At 38.2% G+C, this 20,250-nt stretch overlaps 1 long non-coding RNA gene across 1 annotated transcript in view; it reads right to left on the bottom strand.

Annotated features, from left to right (window-relative positions):
• Nucleotides 1-3,741: 3,741 nt before the first annotated feature.
• Nucleotides 3,742-20,250, bottom strand: part of LOC125753142 (uncharacterized) — a 31,167-nt gene continuing 14,658 nt past the window's right edge. Inside the window, exons 2-3 of the long non-coding RNA XR_007404251.1 lie at nucleotides 5,033-5,188; nucleotides 3,742-4,119 (exon numbers count right to left, since the gene is read on the bottom strand). This is a non-coding gene — a long non-coding RNA (uncharacterized LOC125753142). The remainder of the gene's footprint in view (nucleotides 4,120-5,032; nucleotides 5,189-20,250) is intronic.

Here is a 20,250-nt window from a genome sequence, read left to right as displayed (position 1 = left end):
AACACAGCATGAGTTCAAATAAGTGAGTTCATTAGCCTCCTTTCTGGTTAACTCAGGTCAAATGGCTGCCTTGTCTATGTAGTGCATAGTAGCTAACTTTATTTAATTTTTTTAAAGATTTATTTATTTGAGAGAGAAAGCATGTGTGGTGGGAGGGGCAGAAGGAGAGAATCTTTAAGCAGACTCCCCACTGAGCAAAGAACCCTATCCAGGGCTTGATCCCATGATCCATGAGATCACCACCTGAGCTGAAACCAAGAGTCATTCTCTCAACCAACTGCACCACCCAGGCACCCCAGTAGCCAACTTTTATTGAGCACAGACTATGTTTCAGGCACAGTGCTAAGCTCTTTACATGCATTATCTCATTTGACTCTCATATCCCCACGAAGCAGATTCTGTTATTTCCAGTTTACAAATATGAGACAGAGAGGAATAAGTAACTCAGCTAAATGCACATAGTAAATGGTGAGTCAGGATATAAGACATATTTGTCTTGACTCCAAAGCCAGAGTTGTTGATCTGGGAATAATTTCTTCTTCTATCACCAAAGCATTTTCTTACTATCAACTCACTGACTCCTACAACAAATATCAACTGAGCACCCACTGTGTGCTAGTTGCTAAGTACAAAGCACAAAATAAAAGCAAACCACTGCTTCTGCCTTCAGTGACTCGCAGGCTCTAGTGAACATGCTGGAAATACCAGATATGAAATTCCATTATTGTCTTTTATGTAATATCAGCAGCATAAACAGTCTTCCTTATCATCATCATCACCATATTGATTATTTACTGAGCCCTTATTATGTGCCGGGTGATAGACTGGGCTCCATCTGCTTCCAAAAGCCCTTTAAGCCACAATATGACTCAGGAGACTACAGTTCACAGAGCGTATGTGACTTTGCCCACATAACCCATCAGGAAGTGGCAGAGCCAGCATGTAGACCGAGGACTGTCTCATTCTCCTATTTTAATATCCGTATCACCTGAGGAGGATTCTGAGGTCACTCTAAACAAGCATATCACCTGAGTTATGTTTACAGGCTGCTGTGAAATCAATTTCATGAATCATGAAAGTTACTGTGCCCCAAGTGCCCACTCTCCGCTGTGTGAGGCACTTTCCATCTATGCTCTCCCGAAAGTGTCTCAATATCCTGCTTGTTAGTACTACCTTTCCATTTTTCAGATGAGAAAACTGAGAGCCAGGTAGATGAAGTAACTTGCCCAAGGTCCACATGCGATAGGAGGGGATATTGAAGACCAGATGTGTTTGGCTCCAAAGCTCTATATTTTACCTACTAGCATCACTCAGGCATTCCTGGGGAAATGCTGACTTTCAGAAAGAATCCAGATAAAACTTCCCCACAAGCAATCCCTGGAGGATACAGACTGCTGGCCAAGGCTCCATCTCAAACAAGGACCTCCACACTCCAAGATCCATGTAACATCATTTTTCCTCTATTTAAATTAAAAAAAAAATACCCTTTGTTTTCCCTTCTTATCTGGTAGGAGGATGGTGTGTATGTTTGGGGAATGGAGCAATAAAAAAGGGAGAAGCATGCCCAGAGATGAACGGATTGTAGAGAACTCAGGAAATCCAAGTCTATGAGCTCTGGGGCCTGGCCTTCGGCAATCTCCCTTTACCTGCCTGCTGCTGACAGCTCACCACTGGAGGGCCAAGGCGGGGAGAAGACAGTCATTTTTAAGGATGAGGAGAGCTTCTAAGTTTAGTGGAGCCTGTTCATCTTATGTAGTAAAGGGCATACATCCTTGCCTCTCACTGGCTTCCCTGCAGCAATGTTGGGTTTCAAATTCTATTTCCGCTACAGAAGGTTGGGATTCACAGGGAGCGTTAGAAGGTTTAGCTTGATAAGAACAAGATCATTTATTAAGTGCCTATTTTCTGAATGCTTTGCATTCATTATCTCATTTAACCTTTTGCCTGTCCTGCAGAGGAAGAATTTTTATGCCCTTTTTACAGACTACAAGGTTGCAGTGAGAGACACACAACTTTCTGCAAGGGTGTACAGGTAATATGAGATTGACCTGGGATTCAAATCCAAGATTAGATTTTAAAAGTATAACTTACATCTCTTTTCCAGATACCAGCATTAGGACCTTCTGGTTAAACATGGCTGCTGTCCAAGATCTTTCTCTAGGGCAGTGACCCATGAGTTTTCTCTTTCCTTAGTTCTCAACCTCTCTGTTCCTTGGGCCCCTTTCTCATTGCCAATCTGCATTGGGCTCATGGGACAGGATGTCTGCCTTGCTATCTTTCCCTTCTAGAGCATCCTTCCCCTAAGGTATTCTTTACACATAAGTTCAAAATCAAATCATGACCAGATAATCTCAATGATAGACTGGAGATGGGCAGTACACCCTAAGAAGAGCCAACCCATAGACTGGCTAGTAGCCTGTGAGGTAAGCGTTGTAAGTTACCTTCAGACAGGCAGGATGGTTACTCATAAGTTCCACGTCTCTCTCTTTCCACCCCACCCCCACCCTCAGAGTTCAAGTACTAAGATTCAGGGACAGTTGATAGCAAATTTTAGGAGCAGAAGCTGCAAAGATATCCAGAGAAAGGCCCTAAAAAATCTGAAGTTCTGGGAGAAGCAAAGATAGGAGTTAGTAGAGTGGTGGAAATAGAAGAGAGCTCCCCAAGAGCAAAGTATCCATGAGTTTTCTTTGCTGATGGTACAACTCACTTCTGTAAATCCTAAGCTAGTGTTCTGTGAGGCCTAGGAGATCTCCCACCTTTGGAATTCCTACCTCCTTTGATACTTATTTTTATGTCCATTTAGACCCAACTATTTGGAGTAACATGTTGAGTCTCTGGAGCTTGCATTCAAAGACCAGACAGACATGAAACTTCAAGAAGAAATCCAATGCAAAAGGAAGGTAATTTCCAACTTGAAAAAGAAATTGGATTTTTTTCCATTCAGCTCTATAAAAATGCTAAGTATAAATATAAATCTGGGTGGGAAAGCACAACATTAAGTCAAATAGACGTCTGAAATTGGCAGAGAACTTAACTTCCAGCCAATCAAACTTTACCCATGATTCCCATATAATAACACCCCACTGAAAGCCTTCTCTATTTAAATACTCTCACCGGTGGGAATCTCACTATCTGCTGTAATTGCCAAGCTTGAATACCTAAAATTTTTGTAAACCAAGTGACTAAGATAAAAACATAATGTGAAACAGAGTAACCTATTCCTAGTACTTATATTCTAATTATCAACATTTATTCTTTGTGTTTGGCATGGGAGCGAACAAGACAAGTGGGATCCCAGCCTCTGTGGAGTTGACATTCTTTCCTTAAATTTTTATTATAGAAAACTTCAAAAATATGAAATGTTAGATAGAGTAGTATAATGAATGCCTATGTCCCATTACCCAGTTCAACAATTGAAAACATACAATCCTTTGACTTTAGTGTTTATTCTTTACCCCCAAATCTCCCTACCACTCTGCTGGATTATTTTAAAATAAATTTCAGATGTCATATCATTCTCTCTTTTTTATCTCACATAACCACAATGTCATTATTCACACCTAAAATCATAATGATTTCTTAATATCATCTAATTTTCAGTCAGTTGCTTTTCTTCAAATTTTTGTTTGTAATATAAATGTCTTTTTACAGTCGATTTATTTGGACTTTTACATTCTAATAGGATATACTCTTAGAGCATAAACTTGCTCTAAGAGCAAGTTTAAGAATCTTGGTATTACTAAATATATATAAAGATAAGCCACACAGAAGGGAATTAATTCTTTAAAATGTATGGATTTAATAAAATTACTCATTATTTTTATTTTTTATTTTCCTTTGCTCTTTTTATTTCCTTTAGAAATTTATCTTCTAAGAATTTTATACACATGAGATTAGACAACTCTTCTGTTTTCACCAAAATGGTTTCCTTTTTTTTTTTTTTTTCACACTGTTTCCTTAGTTAATAAAGCACAGGTCAGGTTCACAATGTGAATAGTACTGCTCTTTGGAAAGCTTGTTATTGTGAAGGCCTGTCATCCTCAGAAAATACTTATTGAAAGTCCACGAGAAAAAAATAGAATGGTAGAGCTGTTGGTTCAGCAATCCTACTTCTGGGACCTAATACAAAAGAAAATATAAGAGCAGAATTAATTAACGTATATTATATTTATATACTATCTAATGGTATAAGTTGCTAAAATTTTTTAGTTACAAAGAACAATGAGATAAACATTACTGTATATATTATTATCATAATATATGTCAAACAAAATTATTAGACATAAACAGTGATATGTTATACGTAACAACCTCCATCTCACTGGTAATTATAACACTGAAATTTTTAACATCCATTGATTGGGATTGCTGAAGAAATTAAGGTCCATTGTATGCAATGACATACAAGTCAATTTGAAGTTATTCTGTGGAAATATATATGTTTATATGGAATTATAAACATGAAATATTTCAGATGAAAAGTAAGCTATGTACAATATATACTATTGTTATGTAAGATATCCAAGATGTATTAACTTTTAAAAGATGCCAAAGACCTAAAACTATATAGATTTGTGTAACTTATATACACATACATACATAATTTATACATATAATATGTATATAAACATATAATCAATGTAATTTTATATGTATGTATATATATATGCATATATGAAAGTAATGTGAAACATCATATGGTTCCATTTGTGATTACTTATGCCCCAATACCCAAAATATGGGTATACACATTTAGAATAGAATTAATAGAATAGTCCAGATAGCTCTATGCCAAAATGTTAACAGTGACTCTCTCAAGGCTTACTTGAATATATATTTGTTAAGCTTGTCTATGCTTTCTGAATTTTTAAATAATATACATTATTTTTATACTATAGAACCTATTTTTAATGAATGTTAGAGCTAGAAAATCCATCCAAATTATCAGATTCAAATTCTTCATTTCATAGAAAGGAAAAGTGACTCACTTAAGGCTACAGATAGTTAATTTCAAGTCAAGACTCAAACTTACTTTTAAAAACCATGTTACTGGGGCACCTGGGTGGCTCAGTGGTTGAGCATCTGCCTGTGGCTCAGATCATGATCCTAGGGTCCTGGGATTGAGTCCCACATCGGGCTCTCTGCAGGGAGCCTGCTTCTCCCTCTACCTATATCTCTGTCTCTTTCTCTGTGTCATGAAAAAATAAATCTTTAAAAATAAAATAAAATAAATAAAATAAAATAAAATAAAAATAAAAATAAAATAAAAACCATGTTACTTGTTCCCTCTCCACATGGGGCAAGTTGAGATTTCTCAGTCATTCATATAAATAAGTTTCTGGTAGGCCTATTCTACAAAATCTCCAAAGTTTGACCCAACACACCCGAATCACAGACTTGGACTGAGCTGAGATTAAAGTAGGATTAAAGTTAAACACAAATATAAGATAATTTATACCTGCTTGGGCAGTGGTGCTGTAGTACGTGAAGTATGGGAACAGATTATTACCTAGAGTCAGGTGGTCTAGGAAGGGTTCATGAAGAAGCAAGATGAAAAGAGCACACGCACATACATATGGACACACACTAACAGGCAATACACACTAAGCAAGCATCAAAGGCATTGAAAGGAAAGGATAATGATCAATGTCAAGGCCACTGTGTACATCTGTGCAGGTTGTATTCTGCATATCTGTTGGGGTTTGGGGCAACCCTTTACATTGGAGGCTCATAAGAGTTTATATAAATAATGCTTCCTGAAGATGGACAGGGCCCAATCTGTACAACTGTACATGAGGGACATTGGTTCAATTAGGGTCGGGGATCAGGAACACTTCATGGAGAGAGTGGCCTCGAGATCATCATTTCAGGACAAATGTGTTTCTTAGTGATTTACTAGCATTGCTATGCTAATATTGCAATAAATTTTGATAATACCTGCAGTGAACATGTATAAGAGAATATTTAAAAAGACAATTCAAGATATTCATGCTCCTCTGTCAAATAAAAGAATCTCTCTTTATTAAAAAAAAATTCAATGAATCCTTAGTGTATTCTTGGGCATATCAGGTTTATTTCTGTTGAAATTAATCAGATTTTCTCAAAGTATTTCCTGGGAAATATGAAACTGATTATACATACACTGATGAAAATGTCTTTCCCACACTGGCTGACATGAGTCAATTTTTTCCTTTGCTTCATTGCTTAAGATAATTATTTGTGTTTGTGAAGAGTGCCTCTCTCACTTCGAAATTTTCAAGGCACAATTCTAAATTGGATATGATAGAATTACCTTCAAGTTTCATGCAGAACTTTAGGACTTGTTAAGTTTGAATTTAAGAAGACAGAGCTCAATATTTATTTTTAAGTAAAAAGGGGGCATTTCTTCTCTTCCTATTTTCCTTTCCTTGTCCTCTTTTTTGTCTTTCCTTTGTCTTCCCTCTCCATCTAAAGTTTAGCATGGAGGCTGAGCAAATAAGTAAATAAGAGTATTTGGGGTAATGGGAACCAAAAATCTCACCTCCAAACCAGAAGAGAAGGCTAGAAAGAATGCAGTGGTGTGGAATTAGAATTTAAGATGGCCATAATACTGCATGGTTTTGTAACATGTATATACACAGAAGGACACAAATATTCATAAATGTAATATGTGTATATACATATATAATATATGTATTTTTTCTAGTTCTATTGACAGCCAAGAAACAATGACACTCCAGTAGCAGTGAGCACAATGGACATTCAAATATTTGTTTCTAAATACCATCCTTTCTAAAATGAGCCAGGGCTTCTTGGAGAAATGGCTGATTCCAGGATTTGGGGACAAGGAAAGTTTAATATGAACCTGTAAAGTCTTATTGTGCTAGAAGATAAGGAAATGTTCAACAACTAATGGGTTAAAGGGTGTAAGAACCAGCTGAAGGTTGGTGACAGATTATAATCCATTGACTAAAATGGGAATCCATGACTTAATGCTGACATAAATAAATAAATAAATAAATAAATAAATAAAGATAGATTCAGGTGGGAGTCATATGTGGATAATAACAGTGAATAAAGATTTGATAAGAAATAAGATCTGGGTGTACTATTCACACCCTGCTCCCCACCAAAATAATAATTAATTACAAAGAAAATTTAGTGAATTTAAGGTGTAAAAACCATAGACACCACCTTGACCAGGTGATCAAGGTAAACATCATCAGTGAGGGGACAAATCAACATCATGCACTTCCTTTTGTGTTGCCCTCAATAAAGCACAACATCATTCCTGGAGTATTCTTGCCAACAACGTATGGCAAGAGTGTGATCATGAGGAAATACTGAGTGGACACAGATTGAAGCTCATTCTACAGAATGCAAAGCCTCCAACCCTTAAAAGTATAAAGGACATAAACTACAAGGAAAGCCTGAAGGACTGTTCCAAACTTGAGGAGTGTGAAGTGACATCTAAAAGATAACTAAATGCAAAATAGATCTCTTAGCCAGAAAGAAACAGGAGACATCAGGGTGAAGCTGGGAAATTTGAAAGGGATCTGTGCATCAGATCTGCTTGTGCTGACTGGGAGGTTTAGATGCTGATTTTGCAGAGAATGTCCTCGTTTTTGGAAACACACTGGAGTTTTTAGGGATGATGGAATATCATGTCTATCATTTGCCTGACTAATGATAATAGGAATGTGTATAGACAGCCTGGGCGGTGGAGTAAATCTAAAACATTAACAATTAGAGAATCCAAGAAAAGGAAATTCAGGACATTTTTGTACTAATCAAGCAACTTTTACTTAAGGTTACAATCATCTTTTTATTTACTTTATTTTATTTTTTAAAGATTTTATTTATTTATTCATGAGAGACACATAGAGAGAGGCAGAGACATAGGCAGAAGGGGAAGCAGGCTCCCTGCAGGGAGCCCGATGTGGGACTCGATCCCAGAACTCCAAGATCGTAAGCTGAGTCAAAGGCAGACGTTCAACCACTGAGCCACCCAGGCATCCCTAAATCATCTTTTTAGAGTTACTTTCTAAACATTTAAGCAAATAAATAAATGAGGGGAACATATTTTACATATTATGAAAAATAACAAACTAAATAATAATAATATCTTTCGCTTACTAAGTATCAAGTACTATATGTACCTTATCTGTTATCCTAGAAGAATTACATCTAGGGATATATTATTGTCTTCTCTTTATACAGGAGATAACAGAGGCAGAGAGAGATCAAGTTACTTGCCTAAGGCTGGTCACACTACTAGTTGAAGACCAGATCCAAACCCAGGCAGCCTGATTCCTAAGCCCCCATGCCCTGCCGCCTCTCTGTGGAATATTCACTACCATTGCTGGCATGATTACTCAGCACTTCTTAAGGGCTAGACGCTGTGCTCAGAGCTCTTACATGCATCCTGACATCGAAGCTCTCAACTTTCGATCGGTTTTATATTTGACTCGGTGAGGACAAGTTGTTTCATACATCTGGAAAGATGTGAGCTGGTGTCTGGAACCCAGTCCTATCTGGTTTCAAAGCTCCTGCTCATTACATAAAGAAAAGAGAAGCTTCTTGCTGAATGGTGATAGTGGGAAAGGCTTAGAGGGGGATTGGCTTCAGGGTTTATGTCCCAGGCTTTACACCTGTGCTGATTCTAAAATGCCTTTATTAGTATTTAATCAGTATACAGAGCAGACTTATTGATTAGGCACAGTGAGTGTAGTATCAACAGCCTATGATACATTTCAGGGCCCACAAAAACGTGGTCTATTTTATTTTAATTTTTTTAAAGATTTTATTTATTTATTCATGAGAGACACAAAAAGAGGCAGAGACATAGGCAGAGGGAAAAACAGGGTTCCTGCAGGGAGCCCAATGCAGGACTCAATCCCAGGACCCTGGGATCACCACCTGAGCCGAAGGCAAACACTCAACCACTGAGCCACCCAGGCGTCCCAAAATGTTGTCTATTTTAATATTAGATTAAAAAATGAATCTAATCCAGCTTGGATTATATTTTTCTTAATACCATTAGAGTGATAACATAGATTTTTAAATATTTTTTATTCAAGAAGTGGCTCATGAAGGAAAAAGTGTCTAGGGTCCATGAAAATCACATCGTGGCCCATCAAGTGAATTTTTTTAATATTTTTAATTTTTTTAATTTATTTATGATAGTCACACAGAGAGAGAGAGAGAGAGGCAGAGACACAGGCAGAGGGAGAAGCAGGCTCCAAGCACTGGGAGCCCGACGTGGGATTCGATCCCGGGTCTCCAGGATTGCGCCCCCGGCCAAAGGCAGGCGCTAAACCGCTGAGCCACCCAGGGATCCCCCACCCAGTGAATTTTTGAAAAGCAATTGAAAATAAAAATGTGCTTTGGTCAGGATGCATACAAGCCACAGTTAGCAAACGAACAACTCTGAATTACAAATGGGTTCATTCAGGGCAGATTGCATTAAGATTTACAGCAAAGGGCAAATTGTATTGTATTGACTTCATGAAGTTGGAAGTGATTAGCCACATAGTGAAAAAAAATCCAGTCCATGGGGAGAAGATATTAAAGTCATATTTCAGTGCAGCAACAAGATAAAGACAATAATGGACTTGCGCTTTGGCAGATGTCCTTTGATTGTGTTTTTGGTGTCAGGAGCTATTCTACAGATCTTTCAGTCTTTCTGTGCAACAATATCATGTCAATGTTAAAATTTTACTTATGATTCTATCAGCCAGTAATCCAAAGACTGTTTGCCACATGAAAGGAGTGAATGAGGATTTTTTTTTAATTGTGCAGTTTTCTCTGTCAATTAGAGTATATTTTATTTTTTAGTGAACAACAACAAAAATCAACGAAACTGTTTTAAGCCAAAAGGGAAGTTATTGAATCCTATATTTCAAAAGACAAAGGCTAGTATGTCTGCAGGCATGGCTTGTTCAGGGCTTAAACAAAGGATCTAATTCCTCTTCATTTCTCAGGTTGGCTTCACTGTCCTGGTGTGACTTTTTTCCTCAGGCTGCATGAGATGGGCAAGATGACAACAACAACTCCAAATGCAGGGAAAAGAAAGATTTTTCCAATATTCCTAAAAACTCTAAGGATTCATTGTCAGGAACATGTTGGGGGCCATGCCTATCCTCAATCACTGTGTTTGGTGATCCTTAGCTGAGGCCTGGATTATAAATTCTGCCCACAGGAGATTGAGGGAGAACTGGATCCCTCAGTGAGGGGTAAGTAAAATTTATCAACAACAACAACAACTAAGGAACAAAACAGAAAACCAAAAGTCTGTAAATGTCCCCAGAGCTTTGACTTCAGCCTCTAGTGATATTATTGCAGGTCATATATAAAAGGTGGTCTGGCTTATGTTAGGGACCCAAGCCCTAAAGTCAGCGTGTCCAGGTAACTCCGTCACCTGTAGTCCAAGTGATGTCACCATTCTACTGCTTAGTTTGCTCATCTGTGAAATGAGAGTGATAACAGCTTTTATCTCACACTGCTTTATGTGAGTCCAGATAAGTACCTGATACATAATCAACATTCAATAAAAAGTGAATTGGATTGCTGCTATTTTTAAGCCTGAAGCACAGCAGGGAATTTGCAAGCTGCCACAATAATTATTAAAATATGTGAAAATGTTCTCTAATCATAAAAAAATTAAAAATTATTTTCACTACCCTCAAAGTCAAAAGAGAAGTAATTCTTTAGTAAACAAATTGTGAGGGGGAAAAAGATGTTAAGTTTTAAAACTTAGACATGCTAATATTAATATTTTACAACTTAAATATATTAATCAATCTTAACAGATAGGTTGCATTTGGATCCTGATTCGAATTTTTTTTTAATTACTGTTATAAGACCATTGGAAAGTGCAACACTGGCTAGATATTGTGATATTAAGGAATTATTATTAATTTTGTTTTGGAGATAATGAGGTTGACATTGTGTATTTAGAAATTCTTACACCCTAAAAAACAAATAATCCAGTTAAGAAATGGTCAGAAGACACGAATAAACACTTTTCCAAAGAAGACATCCAGGTGGCTAACAGACACATGAAAAGATGCTCAATATCACTCATCATCAGGGAAATACAAATCAAAACCATGATGAGGTACCACCTCACACCTGTCAGAATGGCTAAAATTAACAACATAGGAAACAAGTCTTGGCGAGGCTGTGGAGGAAGGAGGAAGGAGAACCCTCTTGCACTGTTAGTGGAAATACAAAGTGCAGTCACTCTGGAAAACTATATGGAGGTTCCTCAAAAAGTTATAAATGGAACTTACTATGATCTAGCAGTGCACTACTAGGTATTTATCCAAAGGATATAAAAATACAGATTCAAAAGAGTACGTGCACCCTGATATTTATAGCAGCATTATCAAAAATTGTCCAACTGTAGAGAGAACCCAAATGTCCATTGACTTATGATGAAGATGTGGTATATATATATACATATATATATAATGGAATATTACTCAGCCATCAAAAAGAATGAAATATTGCCACTTGCAATGATGTGGATGGAGCTAGAGTATATTATGCTAAGCGAAAAAGGTCAAAGAAAGACAAATACCATATAATTTCACTCATATATGGAATTTAAGAAACAAAACAGATGAACAAACACATGAGAGAGGGGAGAAAAGGAAAGAGGGAAACAAACCATAAGAGACTGTTAAGAATAGAGAACAAACTGAGGGTTGATGGAGGGAGGTGGATGGGAGATGGGCTAGACGAGTGATGAGTATTAAGGAGAGCATTTGTTTTGATGAGCCCTGGGTGTTGTATGTAAGTGATGAACCACTGAATTCTCCTGAAACCAATATTGCACTGTATGTTAACTAATGACAATTTAAATAAAAATTTGAAAATAAAAATTCAGGTATAAACTTTTAAAATTCTTATTATTTAAATATATATATTGCACTATTTATGGGGTAATGTGATATGGTATGTGGGATTTGCTTTAAACTTATAATAGACCCAACTTCTCTAGACCTTAATCTGTCTCTAGTCACCTTAATATTAATCTTCAGCACCTTACTCTCTGCATAATGTGACCAGTACAAGAGGCCAGTCAGGGAGTGAAGAATTTTTGGGAAAAAAAAAAAAGAATTTTTGGGAATAAGACACTGGTTTGTGGGGAATTCCAGTTTTTTCCAAGAGACCCAAGACTCTCAAACATGCACTCAGTGTCTTCACTTTTAAAATGAAGGTGTAATGGTGGATCCATTTCCCAAACTTTATGAAATGTAATAGAAAATATTTGTTTTTGAATAAACTGTTCCCCAGATGTCTGATATCTGGAACAGATGTAAACAGAGCTGTGTGGTTTGAAACGGAAGATTGAAAGAAAGCAGTGACCTGTCCCCACTAGAGAGGTGTGCAGGATGGGAGGGTAATCATGCACTCTATTGTCTACGAGATGTTTTCTCATGATCACTAGAGTCCCTAGTAACCCAGGATAAAAGCCACTGAACTGCATGATGATGATGATGATGATGATGATGGTATTAAAAATAATTTAGAGGGGCACCTGGGAGTCTTAGTGGTTGAGTGTCTGTCTTTGGCTCAGGTCGTGATCCCAGGGTCCTGGGCTTGAGTCCCACATCAGGTTCCCAAAAGGGAGCCTGCTTCTCCCTCTGCCCATGTCTCTGCCTCTTTCTGTGTGTCTCTCATGAATGAATAAAATCTTTTAAAAATATAAAAAATGATTTATGGAATGTAAAGACTGCTAACTCTGGGAAACGAACTAGGGGTGGTAGAAGGGGAGGAGGGCGGGGAGTGGGAGTGAATGGGTGATGGGCACTGGTAACTAACATAAGAGTCACTAACATAACTCTGTATGTTAGTAAATTGAACACCAATAAAAAATAAATTAAAAAAATGATTTATGGAATGCTTAACATTAGTAGGCACTCTTAGGCACATCATACACATCTTAATATTATTTGCTCTTCATGGGGCACCTGGGTGGCTCAGTGGGCTGAGCTTCTGACTTCTGATTTCAACTCAAGCCATGATCTCAGGGTTGTGAGATTAAGCCCCTGGGTGTGAAGAGCCTACTTAAGATTCTCTCTCTGTGTCTCTCTGTCTCTCTCTCTCTGTCTCTCTCTCTCTCTCTCCCTCTGCCTCACCTTCCCACTATATATATATATGTATATATATTACTTACACCTCATAATAACCCTAGGAAGGAAATGTAATTTTTACATCCATGTTATAAATGAGCAAACTGGGACACCTGGATGGCTCAGCAGTTGAGCTCAGGCCATGATCCCATGGTCCAGTATCAAGTCCCAATCAGGCTCCTTGTAGGGAGCCTGCTTCTCCCTCTGTCTATGTCTCTGCCTCTCTTTCTGTGTGTCTCTAAATAAATCTGTTGTGAATAAATAATAAAATATTTTTTAAAAAAAATTTTTAAATAATCAAACTGAACCCCAGAAAGATTCTGTGTCCAGTACCACACAGCCTGTGTGCAGCAGAGCCATGGAGTTAAATGCAGCTCACCTACCACCTGGACTCAGAGGTTCTTCTTGCCAACCCCTCCCACTGTGCCCCACCCAGCCTTCAGCATTTGCATACTCACTTCTTCTGGTTTATTTACTAGGTGGTTTATTTCAGGAAAACAAAAAATAACAGGATGTTGGGAATATGGTATCAACTCTATCCCCAATTAAAAAATAGATTAAACCAAGCCCCCTTCCCCCGCCCAAGTTCAGATTCCTCCTTGCAGAGGATCCAACTGATCGAGACAACAGAATCCAGTATTTCTTCCTCCTCTTTTCATTAGACTATCACTCTGATGAGATGAAGCAAATTAATTAAATAAGCTCTGGCAGCTGTCTGACAGAAACCAGGAAACATCAAAGCCTCTTATGAATGTTGCTAAGTAGGTCCAAGACGTCACCTTATGCCAATGTCATTCCATTATTTCCCAGATGTCATTGTTATAGAGTGTGGATGCAGGAATATTGAATTAACTCAAAAACAAAACAAAACATTCTACATATTACATATACTGACAATTTTTTGAAACCCATCTTGCCAAATGAAAGTCTTCTCAATGACCCTTTCTTGGGAATAAGCTGGTGGCTCAAGCTGACTTCAGGTCATTTGTCTTTTTTCCTGGGATGCAAAGAAATGACCACCATTGCTGCTTACTGCAAGGGTCAGTCATCAGCAACTGGTTTGCCCCAGTCTCTTCTCCCTAATGTTTGTACAGATGTATCCACTCACATCTTGGCAGACTTTTTCATTCACTCAGGATTTCGAAGCTGAAATCTCAAAATAGCTCCATGTCCATCCAGCGAATTTTATCCAGAGAGCGACAAGATGTGAATAGAGACCTTGGCTAATCTTTACTGCCTCTTTCTTTTTACAGACCTCACTTTTCTCTCAAAATATCTTTTTTTTTTCCCTCTGAATGTTCTCTCCTGGGAACTAATTAGATACTCACTTGAACACCCATCCTCTTTTCTTTTTTTTAAATAGATAACTTTATGTAGAGGTTTTTAAAATTCAAATTTGCTCTATCCTTCCACTTTAAAACTTATATTTCACCTGGTTAATGTTCACCCTCTCTGTAGAGGCAAAAAGCTTCATGAGGATGACCTCTCATCTAGCTCCATCCCAGAGCCCAAATAAATATGTTTTCTTTTTAGGCACTCAATCAATATTTGATCAGTTTCTCATCAGAGTCAGTAAGGAGTTAAAAACACAGACTGAAAATTCCTCAAGGAGTCATTACATCTCTATTTTATATCTATATTTGGTTACTACTCTCACACAAGTTTTAGTATGAGAATTCAAAAGTTACATATAAAACTGATATCTGACTGATAGTCAAGTTACATGTGAAAGGCATTGTTGTACTTCTATGCGCTAAAGCTCCCTTTTCTGGGATGGGTGTTAAAATTTTAAAGGAAATTGGAGGAAAGTCAACACATGAAGTAGAATTGTAAAGCATTACCAATTATTCTTCTCCATTACAGCTAACCCATATGTATTTACTGAGAACCTTTGTGTATCTGGCATGCCTTTAGACATCCTGTGGGAAAGACTGGAAGAAGAGAAGAGCAATTTCTATTTGCAAAGATTTGATAATATTGTTAAGGAAATCTTAAACAAACAAGGGCTTGTTCTTATTATAGAAAACCCATAGAGCCTTTCTGCCCATCAGCATCAGCCTGGATCCGTGATTCCCAGATGTTGGTTTGCTTGGACCAATTATGCCACTTTCCATGTTTGAGGGCTGATGCAAGGCTGTCAAGTGAACATATTAAACACATGTCCATGCTATTTATCATGACCATCATTTCATAAAAGTAAGGACATCTTAGTATTTAATTATTTATTTAATTGGACATCTTAGTATTTAAAATAAAGGGATAAAGCACTACGCTTTCAATGGATTGCATTTTGATTTATGGAAAACTCATCGTGTGTGTGTGGCGGGGGGGGGTGGGGTTCTTTCCCAATTCTCTGGGAAGTGGGAGAAATTCTGCTGCCAGTCCCTGCCTGGAAACCACTGGTGCGCCTTTGTGAGGGCTCTCGGGGCGCGAAGTGCTTATTTGTGTTCTGAGGGAGACAGTGACTGACTTGGCAGCTGTATGGGATGCTAATCAAGATGTAGCGCTCCCGGGAGCTTTGTGTCTGCTCCCCAGAGCTGGTTTCACAGCAAACATCAGGGCTATTTGCCTCGCTCCTGGGAAGCGAGGACACATTGCAGGAAAGAGATGAGGTTGGCTGTTACCCGCCCGTTGGCACTGTAGGAAGTTTGTTGGGTGTGGAGAGGAAACGGTGTGAATTGCAGGAAAATATAAATCGTGATAATGCCCTAGGGCAGGGTAACAAGCTCTGGACTTCCCCACACTGTGACACAGCCTTCCTTCACTTGTACTACTGGGCGGGGGCATCAGCCAGAAAGACGCAGGAAGGCCCCAGATGCTACCCAATTATAAGCTAACATTCCGCATCTCACTCAAGTGTTGCCCAGTCTGGCAGAGATACTGAGCTGGAAGGATTGATTCTGGTGTGATAGGGCCTATGTTTGGAACCCAGGATACCACAAAGCTTTCAATCAGTTTGATAGACCTTTTGGATGATTCCAGATCCAGAGTGTTCTCACACATATGCTACATACTGCACTCAAGGTCAAGATTTGCCAAGACAACACAAGCAGATTTCAGATCGGGAAATGGGATGATTCTTTCCACATTATTTTTGACTGCTGAGCAAGAACCGATGGGAAGACCCAGAACTGAATGTGCCATGAATGGTCATGAGAGAGTACATCAGGGCACAAAGCAATGAGCTGGCTGTCCAACAGAAATAGAATGTGAACTGTATATGTCATTGCGAATGTTCTAGTAGCCGTGCTAAGCAAAGTAAAGGGAAACATGGTAAAAGTAATATTAGCAATGTGTGAATAATATATGATTATATGTTATTTAACCCAGAAAAAGAGTGAGACTCATTTTAGTGGTATTTGACCCAATTTATCAAAGCTATTATCATTTATGTAATTCACATAAAAATATTCAAGAGCTATTTTACATTCTTTTTTGTAGCAAGTTTTTAAAATCCAGAGTGTATGTGACACAGTAATATATTTCAGTTCAGACTAGCCACCTGTCAAGCACTCCTTAGTCACGCGAGGTTAGTGGCTCTCAATCTGGACAATTGCAAGTCTAGGAGTTCAAAGCATCTTATCTTTTGTTTCAAAAAAATTCATTTTTCCTTAGTATCAAGGAAGAAAGACATTCAAAATATATTAAGTTTTGAAAAATTGGTTACAGGGGTGCCTGGGTGGTTCAGTTGGTTGAATGTCTGACTTCAGCTCAGGTCATGATTCCAGGGTCCTGGCATCGAACCTTGCATGGAGCTCCCTGCCCCTCCCAGAGAATCTGCTTGTGCCTCTCTCTCTCCCTCTCTCTGCCCCTTCCCCCTGCTTGTGCTGTCTCTGTCTCTCTCTCAAAATGAAAAAATAGAATCTTTAAAAAATACAGGTTACAAAGCAGTACTGCATTTTTCGCTTTTCTTTTAAATGTGTGAATATACACATAGAGAAGTTGGGAAAGGTACATGCCCAGATAAACACACAGGTTACTCATGAGAAGGATGATTAAAAGTAGATTTTTTGTTTTAATTTTTCTTCCTGATTTCTTTTTTTTTTTGTCTATAATGAACATGCAATATTTGTATAATGGAAATGTCATGGTTATATTACTCATCAAAGAATCTGAAGCAACTATGACAAAGAGATGGTTAGTTAGTTCTGAATGATGACCAGACTAGGTGTTTGGTGCAGTGTTCGCTGTATATGCACCATTTTAAATTTTTTCTCTAAAGCAAAAATTAGGATGTTTCAAAAATCAGTATGTTATTGAAGACAATTTAGAAAACGTAAGTACATAAAAGACAGCAAAAGAGTTAATGCCTCGGAGATAAATATACATATATATGTATTTACACACACACATATATTACATATATCTTTATTTTTAAATAAAAGCCAAATCACAAAGAATTTCATCCTAATTTTTTTTTTCACTTTATTCTTTCACAGTTCTTGGCCCTTTCTACAGATACAGCATCATCTTAATGGCTCCATAAGAGCCAACAGCACAGCAAAGGCAGCCTGAGAAAGGAGTTTCAGGGCTAGATTTTATAGGTATAAAGCTGCACTACACAGCTTCCAACCCCAGCTTTGCCCCTTTCTGGCTATATATGGACCTGAGTTAGTGTGTTGTTGCTGGTCTTTGATAGAGAGGATGGAGAAAATAATAGTAGCCACCTACTATTTTAATGTTTATAAAGTATTTTGAATGGAGTGGACACACAGTAAGCTTTGTGTGTCTGATACATAAAAAATTAGTTCTCTATGGAGCCGAACATACCTTACATCAACTTATTTTCATAATCCTAAATAGATCGTTACTCAACTATATGATTTTGGGGGGAAAGTAATTCCAGCACATTTCATATTATACATATCATTCAGTTTATAGGGATGTTTGTTTCTAACTAAATATTATGAAACCCTCTTCCCTTGCTCTTGCTACCAACATTTCTATGTGTAAGCAAGTAGGCCATACCCATGGTAAAGAGGACGTGGGGGAGGTTTTACGTTTGAAATTCTTGATTAAACAAATGTATTGAGGTATATTTTGTGCAGGCTTTTAATATGTTAATATGCACTGGAAATCTTTACTCGGGACTTTGGAGACTTGGGCTCTACCCAGCATGCTTTGTTATTCTATACTTTGAACAATTTCCATTGCATAATGCTTGAAAAAAAAAAAGGAGGGCTCATGTTATTTGAAGTCCTGATGAGTTCAGGCTTAAGCAGAAAAGCTTTTGATTCATTTGTTTCCATATTTGTTTTTGGAAAATCTTTTCCAATGGTGCCACTCTCCTTCCTAGAATACATGTGAATTTTCTCTTTGTTAGGTGACACCTGGGCCTTTCTCCCTGAGGATTGTGGGGTCATATTCAAGTAGTAAGAAATGCAAACAAAGCTGGGTTGAAACTGCAAGAATCCTAGGGCATTTCCTCAACATTGGTTCATGTATTAGTTTTCTATCCTCTGTACTAGATTACCACAATTTAAGTGAATTAAAACAACATGCTTTTTTTTTTTTTTTTTTTTTTTTTTTTAGATCTTACTTATTAATTTGCGAGAAAGAGAGAGCATGGGGAAGGGCAGAGAGAGAGGAAGAAGAGAATCTCAAACCGATCCCGATATGGGGCTCAATCCCACAACACTGATATCATGACCTGAACCAAAATCAAAAGTCAGACACTTAACTGATTGAGCCATCTAGGCACTTCTTAAACAATATCCTCTTATCTCAACCTTTCCAGTGTGTCAAAACTCAGGGCACGGCTTAACTGGATTCTCTGCTTTAGTGCAATTCAGTGCTTGACTGAGGCCGAGGTCTCATTAAGGCTCAAGTGAGGAAGAATTCACTTTGAAGATGATTCAGATTGTTAGCAGAATTCATTTCTTTGCAGCTGTAGGAATCATGGCAGCCGTTTCTTCAAGGCCAGAGACTCTTATACACTGAAATGTGATCACGGAAGTGACGTCTTATCACCCTTACCATATCCTATTGGTTAGAAGAAAGCCACTGGTGCTGCCTTGCTCAGGGAGAGGGGACCACACCAGGCTCTATCACTGGGGATTACCTTAGGGTGTGATAGAGTACATTTCTAAAATCCTGACTGGGCCTTTGTTTTCTTTGGCGGAGCCCAAACCTGATTAACTGATGGCTCTATCCTGGCTCTAATCCAGTTCTTTCTTTGTCATTTGTATCCACTGATATATACAGTTTTTATTCAAATGGGGCCCTCTTCCTGAATCTCCCTTATTCTTCAATTCGATTTTTAAAACTAAAGGCAAGGACAGCATCCCTTGGTGCAACAGCTCTTGGTGCAGACCTCATAGTAGACTTTCCAGCAATGCTTGGTGCATACGTGAATGAGGCTCTTGGTCACATTAGGTCATTCCTTCCTAGCTGGGTGATCTTTAGCAAGTTGTTTAATCATCCTAAACCTCAATTTCTTTACCTATGAAGTGGGGATAATAAGACTTCATGGAGAAGTCTTGTAAAAGAGTAGCTCAAACCCTATCAACTCCCCTTGCTTCAAACCTTCAATGGCTCCTCATGTACTTAGAATTATATTCAAATTCCTTGGCCTTGGTCTCCAGGACTACTTGATCTAGCCTGGGACCTTCTCTAATGTTTCCTGGATCCCCTGGGCCTGATTGCAATTGCTTTTTCACACCCACGTCTTTCCTGCCTCCAAGCCCTTGCATTTGCTGGCCTGCCGCATGGAATGCTCTTCCCCCAAATCATATCACTAGTTTCTCCTTCTCAGCATTCAGGACTCAACGCAAAAGTCAACAGCTCTAAGAAACTGCTGCCAGACCCCTTTCGTTTAGCCCTGTGCATTTCCTTACCTGGCTTAACTTGCTTTGTACCAATGATCGCTTCAGAAACTCCTTTATTATCTGTATACAAGTTTATTGTTTGCCTCTGCTCACCAGAATGCAGGCTTCGTGGAGGAAAGAATTTGTCTGGTTTATTTACCACTGCATCCTCAATTCCTAGCACAGTACCTGACTTATTTATTGAATAAGATTGTGTGCATGTGTGTGCACGTGTGTGTCTATGTGTGTTATATAAACTCAGAGCATAGTTCCTGACATACAGGTTAAAACAAGCACACATACAATATAGTATGAAAACCAAA

This window comes from Canis lupus, chromosome 20 (genome assembly GCF_003254725.2).
Source record: "Canis lupus dingo isolate Sandy chromosome 20, ASM325472v2, whole genome shotgun sequence".
Taxonomy (NCBI): domain Eukaryota; kingdom Metazoa; phylum Chordata; class Mammalia; order Carnivora; family Canidae; genus Canis; species Canis lupus.
This window is presented reverse-complemented; position numbering and strand designations above follow the sequence as displayed.